This window comes from Etheostoma cragini, chromosome 17, assembly GCF_013103735.1.
Source record: "Etheostoma cragini isolate CJK2018 chromosome 17, CSU_Ecrag_1.0, whole genome shotgun sequence".
NCBI classification, from domain to species: domain Eukaryota; kingdom Metazoa; phylum Chordata; class Actinopteri; order Perciformes; family Percidae; genus Etheostoma; species Etheostoma cragini.
This window is the reverse complement of record NC_048423.1, coordinates 24,927,405-24,946,450: the sequence shown is the minus strand read 5'-3', so window position 1 is coordinate 24,946,450 and position 19,046 is coordinate 24,927,405. Positions and strand designations below refer to the sequence as shown.

At 41.3% G+C, this 19,046-nt stretch overlaps 1 long non-coding RNA gene across 1 annotated transcript; it reads left to right on the top strand.

Moving 5' to 3' along the window:
• The first annotated feature begins 2,893 nt into the window (after positions 1-2,893).
• On the top strand, positions 2,894-13,413 carry LOC117960631. The gene is made up of 3 exons (XR_004660187.1): positions 2,894-3,024; positions 7,299-7,301; positions 13,402-13,413. It is a non-coding gene; the product is annotated as an uncharacterized LOC117960631 (long non-coding RNA).
• The last annotated feature ends 5,633 nt before the right edge of the window (positions 13,414-19,046 follow it).

Below are 19,046 nucleotides of genomic sequence, written 5' to 3'. Positions count from 1 at the left end.
CAGTATTAGGGACCACTAAGGTCTATATAAAAGAGACTTCCGATACAGTATTAGGGACCACTAAGGTCTATATAAAAGCATCCAAAGTGTACCATGTCATTGGACCTTTACTGCTGAATGCTTCTCGCCTGTGAACAACACTCTTTGAGTGTCACAGATTTTTGAACAAGATCCTGATTTTCTGTCCATCGGACAGCATCCAGGGTGTTGACAGCATGTGTCCTAAAGACATCTGATTTTCCATGACACTGAGTAATCAGTGATGACAGGCTCAGCAGTGTGCTCGCATGGCCCAATTTCATTTTATGAGCCGAGTCTCTTTTCTGCCTGCACTCAACATATTCCTCTATAAAACATAGTGTTACATTCATCATTAACGCATTGCAACCCATAAAACAAGTAACACCATTCCATTTTAGATTTAGTAATCCACCTGAAAGCACATTATTTAAATGCAGCTGAAAGCTGTTTTAAAGTTGTCTGGAGTTGCAATTCCTTACATTTACTACTGCAGCTGATTAAAATAGAAGGTGACTTTTGAATTGCAATTTAAAGCAGCTGTGCTATTTCAAAATACAATACTGTTACATTTTGCAGCCCACATTATTTACCTGTCTTTAATCCTCAAGTATATCTCTGCTCGCTCAACCATCTGCTTCTTTTGAAAAGCCGGTTATAAGTTATCTAACAACCTGCTGCTCCTTGGCACATGAGGGCAGAATACACATGTGAACACACACACACACACACACACACACTATGACGGTTTGTGGTTTGCACCGACTCCAACAATCCGAGATGTGGCCAGAACTGCAGCAGGTAGGATCCTACAGCAGTCATCTGGTAAAGGAGTCATGCTCATAAATCATAACGGGCTGCACCATGGGTTGGCAAAGGAGTCTGACCACGGTAAATATGTAAAAAATAAAAAGGGATAATTTACTGCTGTGACATACAGTACAGAATAGCCCTCATACAAATACAGATGTCTGTTGGGGAGCCAGAGCTCCATGTTCCCAGCAGCAGTGACCAGGGAGGCAGCCTGCGGAAGCACTTACCCTGTGTCACCTAATGAAGCTGCTGCTGGGTACGACACTGGCCTGCACGCTGGAGAACATAAAAAAAAAGTCTTGTCTGGAGCCGCAAAAGATATTTGAGCCTTATCTTGAAGTTAACACAGTCTATTTTAACCTATAAACATAGCAATGGTTCTGAGTAAGCATCCATTAATATCATGTTTGTTGCCATTTTCATAGCGCTGTCTGTGAAGTTTTTTGCAGAGCACATCTTAAATTTGTAATTTTTTGTAAAAGTCTAAGAACAGATGCTTTGATTTTCTGTTGAATAATTCTGTTGTGTATTAAGAGTCCGTGGACAGCTTTCCACACCTTCCTATCTCCTGCACTGCCACACGACTAGCAGTAGTGGAGTCAGAAGATTTCCCAGATATTTTTCTGTAAAAGCAGTGTGCTTGTTCTGGAAATTAGTTTTAATATTACATTTTTTGATTTTTGCCAGTTTCTCACCGCAAATCAAGCATAGCAGTAAGGCAACAGCATTGGCAGTGAAAGCAAATGATTCTGTCCACAAAGCACTCATTTCTTCATTTCTTTTCTTCTTTTGGATTTCTGGTCTGCAGAGTTACTTGTGGTTCTCAGGGTCAGTCTGGGTTCGGTAGGCAGACACCGGCCATACATTTAAGAGTAAGCTTAAAACTCTCTTTGATGAAGCTTATAGTTAGGAATCGAGGAGTGGCACAGGACGCCTAGACGGACGGGGGAGGGTGTAGCTGCAGACATGGCGGCCCCGCCTTAATTTTGCTTCTCTACATAGTAGTCAGATTTATCTACTAAGGCTGGCTCAGGTTTCCCTGGATGTACAGTATATACGTATAGATTTACACAGCATGGACATGTGTGAAACAAGGACTGGTTGATTTTTAACAAATTCAAAGGATAAGGCTGGTGTTGTTCTACTTTTCTTTCTTTCTTTCTTTCTTTCTTTCTTTCTTTCTTTCTTTCTTTCTTCTTTCATTTCTCACCTCCTGACTGGCGGCAAATCAGCTGAGAGTAAATGTTGAAAGGAATACATTTTGGAATACACTTGTTCACTTTAATTTTAATTTTTTTTTTAATAAATGAAAATTGCAGTTTAGCAGGTGTAACATGGAATTCTGATACATGCTTGCTTAAATTTGAAGAGGTCCGGCCTCCGACCCAAACACTGAAGTGAGCCCCTGGGGGTTTTCTTTCATGGAAGAAAAGATGAAGGGGAAGATGAGAAGTGACCCAGATGTGGCTCTCTTTCTCTCAGACTGGTAGCATCTGCTGTCAGTAGTAACCACAGTGTGGAGTGTCTCTGACTGTTGTGCTGTCCTGGATACACACCGCACAATGTAACGTGAACCGCCAATCTACTCTGGAAATCCGGAAACCCTTTCTCACACCATCAAACTGAGGCATTTGACATCATGCCTCAATGAGTCAGAAGCTGCCATGAGAACCATGTGGAGGCAACTGACATTAGCGGATGACATTTGTTCCATTATTGTACAATCTGGATTTTATTTTCATTATATTAACAATCACGTCTTATTTTTATGATAACATTATTTACCTGGGTTATTTATCCACATCCTAGGGTCTGTGGTGTAAATCAGGTTAGACTGGTCTTGGTCAAAATCTAAACTTTTTAACCCAAGTTTTGCAATTATTAAAAGTATACTTAAAGCTTTATTAATTTGTTAATTTTTTCTCCACTTAGAGGCAGTGGAGAAAACTGTCAGCACATTGACATTTTATCGCCTCAAAATTTCGCTGAAGCTACAACGTGTTGGTATCAGATGCCCACAGAGACATCCAGCAGGAACAGAGCAACATTACCATTTAAGACAAAAGGTTCATGAATACATAACTTTTGTATGACTTGTTTTACTTTGAAAACAAATCATCTTGTTGATTCAAATCAGTTTCATCCGTTTTATTTGTCCCATAGATTTTAAAATAGCTTTCATTTAATGTGTAAGTCAGTCCGTCAGAAGTCGGTACGAGAAGACACCGTCCAAATTAATCTTTAAGGGAAATGAAAGACATTTTCGAGGGACTAAAGGTCTTTGGACACATTGGGAATGGGGGAGCTAGAGAGGCAAATATAACTGCTAAGGGGAAATATTGTTGTTGTGTGACAAGATCATAATTTGCAATTGTTATGCTGGATAAGCGGATGAAGATGGATGGATGAATTGTCATACTGACCAATTAGTTACCTTGCTAAACTTACTTGCTTACTTGTGTCCTTGCTGCTGATATTAACACTGTACTATTGAGCTGAAGAGGACTCACCCGTTAATGGCTCATCAGCGCGAGCACAGGGACCCAGATGCTCATAGGCGCCGGCCTGGCAGTGCTGTTTGTGACTCTACTGCACAGGGTCCAATCAAGTCCTGGCCTGAAGACATCTACACGCTACTACTAAACCCACTGGCAACAGGAAGTCATGTGACAAAGGTCATTTGCAAGAAAGATCCTGGTGTGGTCCACACATGTCTAATGCATGTTAGAGCTAGTTTCCTAGTGCCACATAGTGAACACAGGAAGTGGTACAAAATTAGAGCCAGTCCATCAGTGATACGGGGGTGCCCACGCAGATGGCACCCTGGGAAAAACAACACAGGGTTGTCTGGCAAACATGGCTGAACCAGACTAAAGCAGGCTTCATGTTTGTCTCAGCATAAAGTGATCCAGCAGGGTGCTGCATTGGCCAATCAAATGGAGGATCAGACTCCTGGAGGTTTAGTTTGTAACAGGAACTGCTTCATCTTGCAATCATAACATTGAAGATAAAATAATTGCTGCTGTGATAACGGGGGAGTTGTAGAAAAACTGCCTGGGAGTAATGCACACTGCAGTTGATAACATTTTAACTAAGGGCTGTCAAAACACCTCAAACATCAAATATTTAATTGTGATTTAATGCACGATTGTCAGTTCACATTGACAGTACACACAAATGACTTCAGTCTTTTGATGAGAACCATCTGGAAGGGCTTTGCAACTTAAACTTGCCTTTTAAAAGACTCTTGATAAATGATTATGAGTGGTCTGGGGCTGCTTTATAATTGTCATTGATTAATTAAAAATATAAGCAATAAAGCCTGTTAGTGAGACCGGGAAGTCTCTCTTTAGATTCAGTGTGTGGCTCTTAAAAGAGCCTTTTATTTGCATCTCCCAAAAGAATTAATGTTGTTTAAAGGGATATGTATTAATTTCTAATCATTGCAATTTTTTTTACATCCCTTACTCAAACACATTAATCTGTTTCTTCAACTGGGCTCCCTGTGTTGTTTTTCATTGTCTCGCTGCTACCTTTAACAATACACCTCTACCAATGCAATGCGCTGCATATTTCTTATTTCAGGGCAGTGTTTTAGCTCTGAATGCCTGCTAACTCTTCTTTTAGCTTTTGTTTGGTCTCCTCCAACTTTTAAAGACAAATATCTGTCTCTTAAACTGCTAAATGCTCCACTATGTTCACCACCTAGTATCAAACGACTGCCAACTGGCAGGTAGTGTACAGTGGGTGTTACAGAGCTTTTTCACAGCTGCTGCTGCTGTCCAACTCCACCCAAAGTTAGTAACATTTGGAAGACACGTTGCAGGCCAGGAAACTTAAAACAATGAGCTAAAAGAGGTGAAAAACGGCCAACTGTGTAGTTGTGGATCACTATTAGTTCATCAGTAGTCATGCCTTTGACATAATGTGTATTTGCAGTTTTAAGGTTAAGGTATTACCCAAAACTGTGCTCGAAAAACATATCATACAGGTCTAAGTGTAACTAGACCTTTTAAAATGTCTTAGATCTAAAAAGTAGATCAGATAATTGGGGTTACTGTCACCTTGGCCACAAAAATGAGAACATTTAAAGTAGACTGAAACAACAGTGCATAAATATACAGTATATATAAAATTAGTCCTCTTTTTACACCTTCCGTGCTTAAGCTTTTCCTTATGTTGAACAACAGCAAGCTGGCAACTCCTTCCCTCTTCTCCCCTTCTTCTGAAGGCACTTCAACACCTCGGCCACACCTACCTGGAACCTACCACCTGCCCAGGTAAGCAGAGGGTGAGCCACACTAAAGGAGCAACATTAATACTCTGGATCTGGAAAGTACCATTACATTTAAATATATAAGAGCACCAATAACAATAAGCCTCCCAAAAATTACCTTCAGAGTGCCCAGCCCCTATAAATACCATGAATCCACAAACCAGCTAAACCAGCCTATGTCATTGTATACACATCAAATGATAATTTGTCCGTTGAACCAAAACAATATGTTTAAATTATGTATAATAAAAAGGGAGAGAGGCAGCCTTCACACACACACACACACACACACACACACACACACACACACACACACACACACACACACACACACAAACACACTATTCTGTGTAAAGCTTTCTCAGAAAAGCCCTGGTAATGGAGGCACACACTCCTGCCTGGTCTCGTATTCTCCTCCCAAATCTGTCACAAGTGGAGATTTCACCAGAAATCCAAACCAGATGAGGAGTATTCATCAAACAGCAGGTGGCTACAGAGTTAGTACAACTGTGACATATTAATAAACACACTTTTCAAACGTCATCACTTTTGTTAATACAGTGTACAACAAGTGAATTTGAACGGTCCTCATGATCACATGCATTCCCTATTTGGGGGGGCTTGTTTATGAGTGTGTCAGGATGATGGACTGTCCCCCCAACAACATCACATAACAGTGTTGGGTTTCAAAGGCTCAGTCGACATGCCAGACTCTTACGTGGGCATCCCTTTGAAGCCCATATCTGGTAGGCTGGATATCAAAACAAGAGCAGGTAAATATAGAGGCTGTAGAGCAGGTATTAGAGACCAGAAAGGTCTTCATGGCATACCACTCTGATCCTGGCTCTAAATAGGACTCTTTAGAATACTTTTGATTTAGCAGTCAAAATAATTGACTAAATAATTGACTGAAAAATAATGGATGACCTGTGATTACAACACATTCTTACACCTAATTTCCACGAGGAGCATCTATGCCATGTTCCAGCTGCACAACACGTCCTTAAACCTAAAAGCTTTATTTATACTGGACAATATTATATGTTTTCTGCAATAACACTGGCTAACAATTAGTCCAATACTCTGCTGTTACTATTTATTCAATATTACTGTTCACCTTTACAAATCCTTCATTATGTAAATACTGTATCATAAAAATTCCTTAAATTATGTAAATACCGTACATATCCACACTCCTTATATTTCTACTCTCATATATGAACCTATTTACTGGTGTTATACAGCCGCACTGCCTCCCCTCTCCCTCTGTAGAGCCTGGAACTAACAGACGGTGATGCAGCCCATCAGGATACTCTTGATGGTGCACCTGTAGAAGTCGCCAGGAGTCCATGGTGTACCTCCTCAGCCTAACAGTCTATTTGTGATAGTTTCGGTGTGGTGAGTCCAGGTCAGATCCTTGCTGATGTGAACCTGAGGAACCTAAAGCTGCCTACTCCCTCTACAGAGGGACCTAACCCTGCTGACTATCTCTCTATAGAGGGACTTGAAGCTGAAGTATAATCATTGATGAGTTCCCAGTCTGTTTTGGACACAGACAAGTGTCAAGTACTATATTTGGTGCTAGAGCCTCTAAACGCACATAATGAGTAAGACTCAAATCCAAAGGCTCCGATATACTATGGAACCTATGGTCCTGCAGGGTAATCGCACGCCAAGCTGTGTGACATCAGTCAAATCAAATCTTCATTCACTCAATCACTGAGTTCGTTTACATTGCACGCTCATTTCCCTTTATCGTTCAGAATATGACAATATTCCAAATTTTTAAAAAATATTCAGAATAAGGTCTTTTTCTGAATGTGTCATTACGCCCCCTTGCCTGTTTACAGCGTAAGCTCAGCTGTGACAGTTTGCAAGGCTGTGCTAGAGGTCATGCCCAAAAGAAAAGAAGGAGAAACACAGCTTCATTTAAACATCCTGAAATACCTGGATATTAACAGGTTGGATATGTGCATGCATCATGAATTGTGCTGGTTGAAGGGATGAAAGAGGGACGGTGTGTTCACATGCTCCAACATGTGAACAGGAACATTAGTGGAATAAATGCCTTCAGTAGCCATGTAAACAGCTCAGTCGGAATATTGTATTGGTTTAGAATAAGGGCAAAAACTGGAATATTATGTGCATGTAAACATAGTCAGTGTCAGATGATATATTTTAGGCATGTCAGATTGTGCAGTAGAAGGTATATAGGAGCCTTAGGTTAAGGATAAACCTAACAGAGTACAAATAAGCCATAAATGAGGAACATCTAGAAGAATTTTCAGTGTGATCTGCTATTTAAATCTCATCTTCTTTGCTTACATAACCTGTGGGTAGAGCAGCCTGTTGCAGACACACAGACCCCCCCCCCCCCTCACCTGAAACAGGATCCCAGTCCTTGACCAGGCCTGGAGTAGAGAGAAGTCTGAGGTGGCCCCTCCAGTCAGCTGGTCCAGGATCAGCTGTGTCACACCTTTCCTCTTTAGGTGCTTGTGGGGAAAGAGTCCTGGCACAACATGACGTTTTATATTAACTTTTTATTGTTTTTGGAATCAGAGGGATTTTAACTCATATTTGTCTGATTTAAAGGCTTCTTCTGTACAGACCACATGATGTGTGACACTAAATCTGTTAAGATCCTCTACAGTCTGTTGTTTACAGATCACATGCAGAATGTTTTGATCTTAATAATAACAACTGGAGACTAAAAGTTGATATATGTCTAAAAACATTTCATTAAATCGGAATCAAACCTATCAGGATGAGTGTTACTTTGACTTCCTGTCCAGCCTGAACGACTTCAAACTGTCCGTCTTCACCGCAGCGTTTCGCCCCCCCCCCCGGCTGCTGCCGCCTGCTCTCGTCTGCTTTACAGGAAAGGTGAAGCTCATCACAAACCAGCCTTTTTTATCAACAACAACACTTCCTCGTTTTACTTAATCACATGCAGCTGAACCAACCAATCAGACGCTAGCAGAACTGAGACCTAGGTAAATGTGAAGAAAACCACAGAGGTAGATTCTTGTCTGCTGACGTCAATATTATATTATATTGTGTATTGTTCGGTCAGGTGGTGTACCAAGACAATAGCTCAACCACAACACAATCCAGAATATTAACTAAATGCTTGGCACCGACAGAAACAAAAAAAGGCTGAGATGAAGTCATGCTTCCTCCAGATTCCTCCTGGCCCCCTGTCCACAGCTCGATCATGTTCCACTCTCTCCGCGGCTCTGATGAAGTACTGCGGATTTGCACAACGTGGCACGACACGTCATGTGCTGCCATTCATACGCTTAAGCCATGGCCTTAGAAACGTTCATCCTTCGGTGTGGCTCTAAAACAGTCCCTCTGTCTCACTTGTGGTCGCTAGGGGCCTTAGTAGCTCTTGATTTATGGATACAGCTGGGAGTTGGTGATGAAGACACCTGTCCCTATCTCTATCAGCACTTCCTTCCCACACTGAAGAGCCCTTGTGCTAACCTGGGCTGGAATGTAACCGGAGGTCAAGAGGGCGCCGGTCTGTTGGCAGTGGACAGCGGGGCTGGAGCCCAGCAGGCTCGGAAGGCCGGACAGCAGCGCCTTGTTTGGAGTTTTATTGTCACCTTCTTGTTTCTTCAAAATCTTCAATCCTTCTTTGTCATGTTGGGAGTCTGCTCAGTATTCAGCCAAATATTAAATGCAAAAATGGAAAAGAAAATATAACTCCATATTTTATGTATTTATCAATTAACCCCAGGAGTCCACAAGTTAACTTTAAGACTTTTTCAAACCATTTAGATTGGAATTTAATACAAACGTCATAAACATACTGGCAAAGGTGTGTAGGATATAATGGATAAAAAAGTACTTGAACTTATTACATTATTTTCTAGTAGTAATCAACACACACAACATGCTTCGTGAGAAATTAGTCACCTTATGAAAGGACATACAAATGTAAGACCTGTGTGAACCGATTGTAAGACTTTCCAAATGACTTTTTCTCTGAAAACGATGCTATGAAAGTGTCAGAGTGAACCCAAAGAGTTAAAACGTAGTTCGGACAGATACAATGAGCTGAAACTCACTACAAAGCTGAAGGGAGCTGCAGACTCATTATTCTGTCTAGGTTCATCACTGTGGGCGAATTCTCTCACATTTTATAGTAACAAATTATTGCCTTTAGCTGTTTTTATCAAATGCTATGTTTTCTAACTCAGTACCTCAACCATAGAATGCTGTAACAACAAAATATCCTAAACACGGACTGTACCAAAGGTGCCATGTGTGGACGTCGTAAAAAGGAAAAGTTAAAATAAAATAATGTGGTTCGTTTCCGGAAATAGGGAAAGAAAGGAACATATGTTCTTTACATATTCAAAATATGTAAATGGTTTTTTATGTTTGTTGAACTGAGCTTGTTTGAGGTTCAGGCATTTACTCCACCAGGTCCAACAAGTGTTGCTTGAAGTTGTAAACTTTACTACCCCGAGAAAAAAGACTCATGTGCGAGACTGATCTTATGTTGGGGGAAAAGCTTCCTAATGGGTTTAACTCTCCTCCTGTAATTGCCACTTTGACTTGTCAATCTGGATCACATTTAAGGTTATTTGCCTCATTTTGCTTCTTCCTCCTTGTTCTGAAATGACTCCACCAGACACATGGGCTTGGAAATCCTGCGTGCTACTAAGAAAACAGCTCGGTGGTCACAGATGTTAAAGGGGTTGTGGATGAATGCTTGCAGATGACTAATTTGTGCCACTGTTTTCAGGAGAACTGGGGAGAGTTTTTTGCAGATTCATCTCTGTTTTTTGTAATCCTGCTCAGCTTCCGCCATGAGCATCCGATGCCCTGATCAGCCGTTGTATTAAACCATATCAGTGGGTGTTGGGTGCATGAAGTCTACAAATTAAAAAACAGGCTGGGAGTCGACCTGAAAAACCTAGTAGTGTCCTCCTAATATCTCTATCCTGCAAGGTTTCTCTTTTTTCTGTTGACTTCCTAAAGAGTTCAAAACATCTCAACCATAAAAGTGACCCAGTGCAGATCTATAACTCCATCATGCCCCAACACTGTAATTATGTCTTGGTCACTTTTCAAGGGATGTTTTCCCGTTTGAAGCCTTGCTCTTCTTTTTGAAATGAACTGATCTGTGTTGTGGCTCTCTCAACTAAAGGGGAGGATGTAAGTCAGAAGCCAACAAAGTCTTCTTGTGAGTGGAGATGCTGAGATAGGGTGGAGCTCAGAGACGAGCCCTCTGGCCTCTCACAGCCTGGGCTTCCTGACCTCCATCTCCAAGTTTTCTGTCAGCTGACCAACTTCCACCGTTTTGGGCATCTTGCCCTTTTTTTGTGCAGTAAATATTGAAGATTTCTTAGATTAACCTTGTATGGTAATTTTCACAGTAAATTAATGTTGTACAAAAGCAAATGACTCTATTAATAATAATACTTACTACTCATATGAGTGTGTATTCTACATTACACTGTAAATGATTGCTCTTAATTTACAGCAGGATTCCAACAGTATTAAGCTGTTATTGTTAAATACACCGTTTAACTGTTGATACAAAAGAAAATCTTTTAAATAACGCTCTGTTGACATATTAACAGAACTATAACTATGCGAAGTATCTCAGTTAACACTATCCTGGAGTATTTTTTGCATTTTGGTGTGCATCCTCATCTTATTGCATCCTCATCTTACTGACTGTTTGGTGAGCAGCAGCATTCTTTAATTCATGAGTCGGTGCAAAGTCTATCAGGGATTTTTCCAGTTTTTTTGCATGCTGAATCCATATGTGCACGTAGAATGCTGTAAAAGTAATCAAAAGCCAGTTCATGCTGTACATTAAATTAACCGTAAACCCCGCTTTTATTTTAAGATCATGTTTTGGAGATTTTTTCCTTTATTTGATAGTGACAGTGGCTAGACAGGAAAGGGGGGGTGGATGATGACACACAACAAGGGGCCGCAGGTCAGATCTGAACCCGGGCCGCCGCGGGACTCAGCCTACATGGGGCGCATACTCTTGTTGGGTGAGCTAGAGGTCGCCTCCCTTTACTGTTTTTTTCTTTTTTTTTAACAGGTAAGTTCTTTAGAGTGTATATTTATACTGTAGATAAGGGACTGACTCACACACCCATAATGCACCAGTGACCTCCTTCCTGCCTGTGGCCATTCCTCCCTCTGAGTGTTTCACGTTTAGAGTCATAACTGGTCTCACAGCACATATCTCTAAATCACATCTATGTATTCTTAGACAGTTAAGTGTAACAATTTTTGTACAATAAGTTTTAGAAACAATCTTTTTAACCTCACTTTACTTCTACTTAACATTTTGACTTCCTGCTGGAGCCATGCTACTTCGTTTTACGCACTGACTCCTTTCCTTGAATCGGACTGGGAGCAACTGAAACCAAACTATTTACCAGAGGGGAATAATCAATCATTCGGATTCGGATTATTGTTGCTGAAGCATATCTGTTGCAGCAGGGCGACAGGGACACACTGGACAAAGGTGCAAAGGATCAGGTGCACTGCCTCGTTCCCTCCTGCAGGATCTAGGCCACTGATAGCAGACAGCTCCACCCCCCAGCACTTGGAAGACTCTACATGTCTGACATACCGCACATAGAAGACAAGTTCTTGAAGAGGGTGTGAATAACTCCTCAGATGAAGAGATCAGAACAAGCAGGCTAGAGATGTCCACTTCCAGGTCCTGACTGCTGTGTTCCTGTGCTTTCATAAATCCTCTTTTTATTAGATACCTCTTTGGTAAACTGGGTCTTCTTTTTGTTGGGGTAGTTGGTGGACATGTTCATCTACAGGTGTATTCCTGTAAGTCACATAAGGAGGTTAGACAACTCCTCGGCACTGGTAGGTATAAGATCTCACATTGCCAGATCTTCCTCCACCGAGGGTCTGACTAGTCCACACAGGAAACCATGCTCTGGTTTATTGGTATTTCTTTAACCAATCACATTTGTCTTCAGTGGCACTAAGCACTGGATGGAGCCACGTGTCTCTGCTAAAACGTCTCAGTAAGGAACTTGTTTTGGTGGAACATGTACGTTCAGAACTAATTTTAGACGTCAACAGAAAACTCAGATTAGACATGTGTACTGTACGTAGACTGGGTTTGAAACTAAAAGACCAGGTTGGACCGTGATGGTCAATGTTCTTAATTGTGGCCAAATTAATACACGGTCAGCGGTAGTGTCTATAAAGTGAATTCCTGAGAATTAAATCTTCATCTGAAAGTTTCTTTAGTGGTCCAGTAAAATTTGCTCTTAAAGCATCCTGAAGGAAATCATTGATATTAAAAGTTCAATATTATGCTCATTTTCTGATTCATTTGTGTTTTTTATTAGAACATGTTCACATGCATTAACGTTAAATAAGGTTTTTCTCATATTCTGTCAGAAAATACCTACATTCACAATCTGTCTGAAACGCTCTGTTTAAGAACCCGTCTTTTTAAGGCCCCCCCCCGTCTTCTGAATATTGAGTACAGTCCATTTAAAGATGCAAACCACCCCTCTAACAGCTACTATCTTCACAAATGTATCTATTGCGTTTTTAATGCATAAATAGTTGGAAGTGACATGACTACATTTTCCATATTTCACTAAAGTTGTACTTAATGATTTCATCTGATAAATTGATTGCTACAACAACCAGCTGAATGTCACAGTTTATATTTACAACATGATCTAAGGCTCACAATCATATTCAATGTGCCCACCTTAGTGGTGTCAAACCTTTCTGTACACACTTGAGTGTATACTATAAAAGTAATGACATACTGTAGAACTGCAATATTAAAGAATTTTAGTCACAGACGACAGACTGTACTTCTGGAGCACCTGTAGTGTTCCTGGTGGGCTTCATGACAACGTTGGGGCCAATGCAATGCTAAATATACACAGATGTATATAAATATTGATATAAAAATAACTAAGCGCTGTGTGGCTGACTGGCCTAGGCAAGTTGGCTGTGGTTCCGGTGGCTGGGTGTTAAATCTGTCATCCTCTCTTTTCCAGCCAAATCATTTTGGTCCAGTCCATTTTACTCTCAGACGATCCCCACGCTGCAGAGCGGAGGAGGGTCTGGCTAGTCCACAGGGCATTCCGGGATGGGAGAAGAACGTGCTCTGGTTTATTGGCATTTCTGTAAACCAATCAGAGAGGAAGTCCCTTGAGGCTGATGCGGCCAAAATGTTTTAAAATAACAAATGATTCATCCCAGCCTAGTGACCCGGAAGGCACTGGCATCAGAGAGGAGAGAGAGCAACCCAGTGGATCCAGTGAACCCTGTGACCTCAGCGACACCTGTGCATCTGGTACTGACTCTACTCAACCAATCACACACACACACACCAGGTGGTCGCCATGACACACTTATTGTTATGCATGAGTTCTTTTGATTATTGACGAGTTAACTTTACAGGTAGAGGTAGAGTGTAATTACACTCCGCTGAGACAGTTAGCTCACCTGGCACTGCTCTAACGAGAGACCCCCACACCTCTCTCCCCTGCAGCTGATTGCAGACCACACCCACCTCCACAATGATGAATGTTGGTGGTGTATTTTTTAAGCTGCTAATATTATACTAGTGGTAGTCTATATCTACAACGTTACACTTCCAGGATGGCTCTGGTGCTGCTGGATGTTGCACAGGATCATGGTCTTTTCACCCGGATAGCCATCCCCGCAACAACTTCTTTCCCGAGGCTCTTTTGCAGAGTTACCGTGGCCGCTCAAGACGATTGTGATTGGTTTAAAGAAATGTCAACAAACCAGAGCATATTTTCTTCCATCCAGGACTGCTGAACCAACTAGTCAGACCCTCCTCCACAGCTCTGTGGGGGAAGGTCTGGCAAAGCAAGATTATACTGTAGTATAAAAATATAATGTAGGAATGCATGTGCCTGGCCGCTGTAGTTATGTTCAATGTCCACTGTCTGGCTACTTTCACTGTAAAAAGGGAGTCTTAACACTAGATGAAAACCCTAAATGAGGGAAAAGATGGTCAAAAACAAGTGAAATTATCTGTCCATGCAGCAAGACCATTTCATTTGACAAGCTTGCTTGATTCAAGATTATGGTGTAAAGTTAAACACTTAAAATAAGGAAATTCACTTTTAAAACAAGATAATTATCTAACACTTCTAAATCTAAGTTTTTTTTTCCTTGGTAAGAACCAAATCATTTGCAGAAAGTGTTCTGCACTTGGGTCAGTGAATCTCTCTCTCTCTCTCTCTCTCTCTCTCTCTCTCTCTCTCTCTCTCTCTCTCTCTCTCTCTCTCTCTCTCTCTCTCTCTCTCAACAGTCAAAGCATGCGACTGAAGTTTCCACTGTGGCTCAAAAAAACGTGCAGTGACCCGGAGGTAACTGACGTGACTGACAGAAACTTCCAGAGAGTGCTGCATTGCTTCCTGATTTCCCAAACTAAGGATTGGTGCGAGGGGACGCGTGCGTGCATTAATCACATGTCAAAAGAAATTAGCATTAAAAAGGAATTTGCATTAACTCGTGATTATCGTGTTACTTTTGAAAGCCCCCCTATTTAACCATTCTTGTGAATATGTTACATTCCATTCTGTAAAAACAAAGCCCCTCTCATCGGTTTTAATTGGTATCATAAATTTGTATCAGATTTTCATACTGTTTTCCTTCCGGAAGATTTATCTGTGTGAACCTACCTTGAACCAATCCTTCCTATACAGTGCAGCCTGGTGGGGTCAAACAGTCCAGAGACATTTTTCATTTTCAGTCTGTCCCTGAACTCAACTCTGTAGCACGGAAAGTTAAAACAGGTCTATAACACATACCATGAAAATCTGAATATATGAATAATCTGATTTTTATATGCATTCTAACCATTGACTTGCTACTGCTTCTACAGCTTTGTGTATTTCTACTCTCTGAGGAAGATACTTTAATCAAAAAATATGCATGCTGTATTGTTGATGTAACGTTGTCCACGAAGAGTAAAAGAAGACCGGATACAGCAGACACTCATTATTCAACTGAGGACATGTACTCAGACAACTGCAACATCCTGCATGTCTGCCGTCCCACAATCCCTTGTAAATCAAAGACCGAATTATCTTTGTTTTACATCGGTGATTTAGAGTCATTTAACTGAACTGTCTGAAAGAAGTATGAATCTAACTTTGGTGGATGGACATAAAAGGACAACCGTGATATAATAGGAAGACGTTGTATGTCCATGTACATAGGATGTAACATGTCCTGTCTGACTCTAACGGAAATGAGCGTCCAACATGCAGGGCCTTGTCCCTCACAGCTGCACAAGTCAACTTGGACCACTTGGGCAATTGTAATATTACTTTTAGGTCCATCAAGTGAATACTGCTTGATTAAAGGTGTACTATGCAGTACGTTTACTGTATTAAATCCAAAAATGAAATGGACAATATCTCCAAAACTTTGGTGTGCAACCTCTTACATATTAAAAATATGTAGTAAGTCGCTTTGGATAAAAGCATCAGCTAAATCAAAGTTCTCCCTTTTACAACAGCTCCCATCTGTTTTTTCACAACATTACTCCATTGATAAAAAAAGACTGTTATGTTGAACTTGTCCCTCTATGAAAAAAAAAGGAAATATGGATAATTCAACAACTCTCCCTCTGAGAACATCAGTGTAAAAAACCCTCAATGCCCAAACCCTGGTGTATGCTGGGAGGTGATCATGTGGTTTTTGATAAATGGTTTTAAAGAGTTCAGGTATTTGGCTAAGCCTGGATAATGAAAGTTCATTAGTTAAACTTGGACAGTGGGGGGGGGGTAAAGAGACTCCTGGGTAAGAGGGGAGCTGGGCATCATGAATGCTATGGCAGATGTTCTTTAATCACTTCACAGACTGAGACTGGGGTGGGACGTTTGGCCAGACTGTGTGTGTGTGTGTGTGTGTGTGTGTGTGAGCCTGCAGAGGAGGGGGAATAGAACCAATTCAAGCACTAAGTTATGTTTCTCATCATATGCTTCTGATGGGATTCATATACATTTATTTCAGTTATATATGCTGTACTATCCCAAAGACAAATCTGTTGTCAGACGGAGATACAGATGTCCAGACGCTAAGCAGTCCCACAGTGAAAGACGATTGAAGATGGATTAAAAAAGACATTATTTTAATATAATATGGTGCCATGTCTTTATCTGAAGCAAGAACTATTATAACATTTACAATAGTAGGCACGGCATGAGGTTTGTTTCATTGTAAAAGGATGAGGCATGTGGTTTTCGCCACCTTGTCTGTCCCAAAGTTTGGTCAAAAGCAGGACATATCTAGAGTTACCTTCCAGATAACCTTAAAACTGTATAAGTTATTACAACTCATCCTGAGGGGAACATGAATGTCTAGACCACCTTTCATGGGCAGCCATTCAATAGCTGTTGAGATGTTGCATCTTCCACATTTGCAGTGCGGGACTTGCACTGGTCTGGTCTTGGTCTTGTATCGGTCATGCCCTGTCTTGGACATGGTCTTGACTCCGTCTCAACCCCTCATAGTCTTGGTCTTACCTCTCAATGCACTCTGGTCTTGTTGATGGCTTGGTCTCGGTTTAGGTGGTCTTGACTACAACACTGGATCCCGGTAGTTTTTACCGACTGACAGACATTGCCATCTTTAGAGTTCTGGCTCTCTCCCTCGTCCCTCCTCATCAGGACACCTGTGGCTGCCTACACTCCTGAAGCAGATCCACCAATCACCGCTCCTGTCTTAAACCTGGGCTTTCCAACTGGTCTCTGCCAGATCGTCCGCTCACGCCGAGTGGGAACACTCCCTACGGCCAGCTCTAGTGTTGTTGCTTGATATCTTCCTCTAGGTTCTCAGATTTAAGATTTTTGGCTCCTGCTTCAGTCCTGGAAGCCCAGGCTGCCTGCACAAGCCCAATCGTTGTTCTTTGGACCTGCCCCCCACCTGTCTGCCCGCTCTCAGTCTTAGAGGATTTCTTTGCACCATTTTTCCTCAAATGAACCTCCATTCCTGTTTCCCAACCTTTCCTCTGTGTCTGCTCCTGAATCTACTACCAGCCTAACAATGTAGTAATACTACAGTTGCTTGGCTTTATTACTTATGACCACAATGTGGTGAATGACCACATCAGGTCATTCACATGTTACAGGTTACAGGTCAGGGGAAGAGAATACAATGACCAACCTGTCCATGTATTCTTATGTATTTGTCTTTACAGACTGAGGGAATCTAGACAGCTGCATGATAAGGGAATGTCTCTTTTTGGAGGTCGTGATAACTAGGCTTTAGTGAAGCCAACGCCCGCAGTATCTCTGATTTCATTGTCGGACAGGCTAAATTTTACGCCTCCAGCATGAGTTTAAAGCCAACTTCCAGAAGACAGGAACTTCCGAGAGTTGGGACGACATGACCAAACAACACATTGTGGTTAACACTACTGTCTACCTTGTTCTCTCCTCAATTGAGAGTCCATTAAATGCTGATGTGTAAGTCCTACAAGTCTCCCAAAAGTCCCGAATGTGAGTTCTGCGTGTTTCCTTAACACATAATGTCTGTGCTGCTGTCCCGTACTCCCCCTCTGGCTGAAACAGTCCATTTTGGCCCATCTCTCTCCTCCCTAAAAAGACCAAGTCTGCTCTGATTGGTCAGCGTTTTCCGTTTTTTCCACATCTGCTCAGCCAGCAGAAACGCAGCCAGGGAGGCACTGTGATAGAATTCCACTGCGAATATCACACTTACCACCTCTAAATGTGAAACTACACAAGCGCACATGTTCCAGCAAGACTGATCCAAAAACAGGTAGAAATTAACTTCAACTATCAAGACTACAATTATCGTAAAGGTGAATACTGCTAATTATATATCTCCCATACATAAGGGTAGCTAAGTGTGTGCACAGTCTCTGTAAACTGTACAGGTGTAGGAGAGCAGTTTCAGTGACAGGCTGCTGCACCCCCCCACTGTGTGAAGGAGAGATGCTGTAGATCCTTCCTTCAATGAACACTGTTGACTCTGTGCAATACATCCTGTTTCCTGTATCCCATGTGACATTACCATTAAATCTCTGCATAATTTTTCAGTTGGGAAATTTTCATATTGCAATTTAATAATTAATGTGTAATTTATTGTATAACACAGTTTGCTATATTTTGTACAGTTATCTATCTCTGAACATTTATCTATCTTTGCTCTTATCTTTGCTGTTGCAAATCACAATTTTCCCCACTCTGGGGATACGATATCTTTTCATGTCTTCTCTACAGGTACATTTGTGAGAAATGACCTACAGAGCAGGGAAATAAGGATGTATTGTAAGAGATACAGAGGTAGTCCAATGTAGCAGAGTATTTAATGTAAAACAGTACAGTAACTCTCAGGATATTGGGTTTCGGTAAAAAGACAGCATATGAACGTAAAAAGTATTCTAATCAAAGTTAGTACAATTAGCATACTGTATACTGTAGAAACTGTCCCAATGTGTTATCCTGAATCCACATTAGTTACACCAGTTTAGAGACACTTACCATAATGACATAATGATGTCAACAAAACTGAGGGGGGAACTACTTATCTTATAAAGTAACTTGATTTTGTACGTGTAAAACTGCTCAGTAACTAACTTCAGGTTATCTGTTTGGTACCCTTTCAAAGTCCTGTAGAGAGTATTCTATATAACCGGACTCAATGTTACATTATCCTGTCATGTTTTATCGGGGCCAACCATGTACAAGTGCAGATCCATTTGGTCTTGAATAAAGGAGAAGCTGTACGTCTATCACTGTTACGACCTGTCATAGTTCTGTTATGCAAACACTTACTATAATTGCACCTGTTCATTATGTCATTTCATTGTATTCACTGATGTCATTATAATGAGTGAAGCGGAAAGACTCCACAAGGTTGACTGTGGATTTACCCAGGTTGATGGGGGGGGGGGGGG